Raw genomic sequence first — 3,336 nt, 5'->3', positions numbered from 1 at the left:
GATTATAAATACCACATGCAAAGAAAACTTTACAAATCATACTGAGATGGAGGAAGGCTTTAAAAAAATTTTCTTGCTCTAAAATGTATTCTTTTTAACGCACTGAAACATTCACCATTCTATTCAAAACACCATTTTAGCATTACCAAACCTAAACTCCCATCTGAAATGCGCTGCTCCTCAAGTGTCACTCCTGACACTTTGTGAGATACCCTGTCATTAAGTCAGCAGATGTGAGACATGGGGGTTTCAGTGTATAAAAAAATAATGCTGTGAATCACAACACTACAGTTTCACCTCCAATTCTCAAAAGCACTTTGCTGAAAATCACATTAATCCTTATAATTTCCATGATAATAGGCCCAGATCAGTGTTTTGCGAGCAGGCCTCCGGGAGATGGGGCAAGATCTCTGGGATCGTGGGAAAGAGCTGCAGAGCCCTGAACCAGGAGTTGGCTGTGGGGAGAGCTGCCACTCCGACACTTGGAAGGGGTGCTATGCTTACCTTCAACCTGGGGCCCCTCTCCTGGTGCTCCCCCTTCTCTATGTATTGTCATGTCAAGAAGAAGTATTGTAGGCTTTTGGAGAAATTTGAAATGTGACACACAGCACAGCTAGTGACGCGTCCCAAGGATGTGGTAGAAAATCAAGAAATTTAAAAGCCTGAGAAACTTTGCATGCAACTACAAAGTAAGTAGACTAATTTTACAAAGATATAGATGCAGACTAAGGTGTATAAATGTGGGAGGCTATAGTTATTCCAATAATATTATCGGTCACCTCCCTGGGAATCAGCAGATGTGATTTAAAGATCATGATTTTTAAAAAGTCTCATTGAATTTTAGTCACATGCCTAATTTTTAATCAAAACGTCTATCAGCAAATTTGATTACTCTCCCTATTCATCTGAATCATCTCTAAATGACTTTTCAGTCAAAAACAAAAACACATTTTCCCTCGAAGGATGAGCAAGTGCCAACACATCTGTTCAGAAGAATATCTCGGAGGTCCCTCAATGATTTCAGCTAATGAAAGGTCCAAACACTCCCTGGGCTTGGGCAGCCTCTGAGGAAAAAGGACAGCACTAACAGAATGGCAACTCTTCTACATGAACTGACTTACGTGGAGGCAAACGATCAGTTTGTTGGGAAGAGTGTGGAAGTTTTTGTTGTTGGAGGGTGGGGTGGGACAGGTTTTAGGTTGAGGCTTTGAGGAGTGGTGCAGAGAGCAATAATCAAAATCTTTTATGGTCACAATATACAACAGATATAGTTTTCATTTTTTTTTTTTTAGGGTTTACATACCCTTTTAATTTGTTTTTAAATATTTTTAAGGTTTAAAAGTGTTTAAAGTTTGTAATTTCTAGTAGGAAAACATTATCTGAACAAATACCCTATGGCAAAGCACTGTAAAATGTTACAGCTGCATTTGGGGCAGAGGGGTAGGGATTCTCTTCAAAGCACCCCAGCTTTCTTCATGAGAAGGTCAGAGGTACACTGGTTTGTATTATTGCGACATCCACTGGGTGATCTACGTTGCTTTTCCTTCAGCAAGGGCTTTATTTGTCAAAAGGGCATTACGCTTGACCTCCAAATTTGGCCGACAATTTACTGATGAGATTCATAACCTTTGGGTTGCTCTGATATTTTGACATATTTGCCGGGTTCTGGGCCACATCCTGGAAGGCCACCATAACTTCTGGATCCTGCATGGCTGCAAGAACCTCTGGATCACTAAGAATTTCACTGAGCCCAGGCATTCCTGCCATTCCAGGCATGCCCCCTCCCATTCCAGGCATTCCTCCAGGAAAATTACCAGGCATTCCCCCAGGAAAGCCACCTGGAAAAGAGCCATACTGAGCTCCTGATTGTCGTCTGGCTTCTTCCTCCCTCTGTGCTCTCTCATGTTCTTCCCGGGCCTTCTTAACCCTTTCCATTCTTTCTTTGATCTCTCGCTCTTCACGTTTCCGCTCATACTTTCTCCGATGTTCTGCAATTTTCTGAGCCTTTGGTTGAACTTCTTTCAGCATTGCACTAGCATCGTCATCATAATCCAATTTACATGCAAGGGCAAGATCGTGGGCTGATTCTTCCCAATGGCCCAGAAGTCTATGGGCTTTCCCTTGCCACTTGTATGGCTGAGCTGAATCAGGGTTTATTTCAATAGCTCTGTCACAGTCCCGGATGGCAGCATTTGGCTTCTGTAATTTGATGAAGACACTGGCTCTTTTAGCATACAGAATGGCCAAGCGAGGATTCAGCTTGATGGCATCTGTGAACAAGTCAATGGCTCTCTGTAGGTCACCATCATTTAGGGCATCAATGGCAGCCCCTTTTTTATCATTTGCCTAATCCATCATCTCCTCGGTTATCTCTACATTTTCATCTCCCATTTCTTGAGGTGCATCAGTGTCTGGTTCAATCACACCTTCATTGTCAATTTCTAGATCACTTTCCTCACTTGATGGTTCATCTGTCTTTATGTTTTCCTCCGCCTTCTTACTATCTGCTTTTTCTTCCTTGATATTTTCTTCTGATCTAGTTTTATGAATAGCAGGTGGTATTTTACCGCCCATGCTCTCCACCCACTCCCTCAGGAAGCGCATTTCTTCAGTGTGCAGAACGCTCGGGTCCTGCTTACATATTTTCACGAAGGCCCGAAGCTCGCTCACTTTGCGGGGGTCCATGGTCGGGAGGCGGCGCGAGGCGGCGGGCGCGGCGGAGGCTGCAGCCCGGTTCCAGGCCTGGGCACTAGCTCAGCGTGACCGTGTGGAAGGGGGCGGCTGCCTTCATTTTTTTTTTTTTTAGACACCCCTTTTCCATTGTCATGTTGGACTGGATTCAACTTGGAAAATTCTGGATTTTTTTTAGTTGGTGAATTAGCTTCCATTGTAAGCTAAAATTGTCTTTGACAATCAGATAAAACACTTGCAACAGGTTTACATGAATATTATTCTCAAGGAAAATGACCTCGCTGGTCCTAATTTTCACTAAATAGAACTCATTCCCTTTGAAAATAAGTACTCTATACACCTTTACAAATAGAAATACTCCATATTTTGAGTTCCTACTTCTGAGACAATCTTCAGTGGGTATCTCATGTTTCTGCACGCCTTGTGAGCAGTGGGCCACAGCTTTGGTTCCATGGCTGCTTAAGGAACAGCGCTGGAAGACAGGGTGTCTCCCTCTTGGACCGCTTTGCTTGCAGGCCCTTTAAAAGATTAGATTTCCTGAGCTTGAAATTCCTCAGCCATGATGCAGACACTGCCTATGCAGCATGTGCCTGGGCTACTCCCTATCACCCCACGGAGCTTGGGGGACAAGAGGAGCAGATGGGG

The 3,336-nt window shown here is 43.7% G+C and overlaps 1 pseudogene across 1 annotated transcript; it reads right to left on the bottom strand.

Annotated features, from left to right (window-relative positions):
• Positions 1-1,433: 1,433 nt before the first annotated feature.
• LOC308496308 (hsc70-interacting protein-like) lies at positions 1,434-2,780 on the bottom strand (annotated as a pseudogene). Its single transcript has one exon. The product of its transcript is annotated as a hsc70-interacting protein-like (transcript).
• Positions 2,781-3,336: the final 556 nt, after the last annotated feature.

This window comes from Rhinolophus hipposideros, assembly GCF_964194185.1.
Source record: "Rhinolophus hipposideros genome assembly, chromosome: 3".
In the NCBI taxonomy this organism is placed as follows: domain Eukaryota; kingdom Metazoa; phylum Chordata; class Mammalia; order Chiroptera; family Rhinolophidae; genus Rhinolophus; species Rhinolophus hipposideros.
The sequence above is the reverse complement of the archived record's forward strand: the minus strand, read 5'-3'. Positions and strand labels throughout refer to the sequence as shown.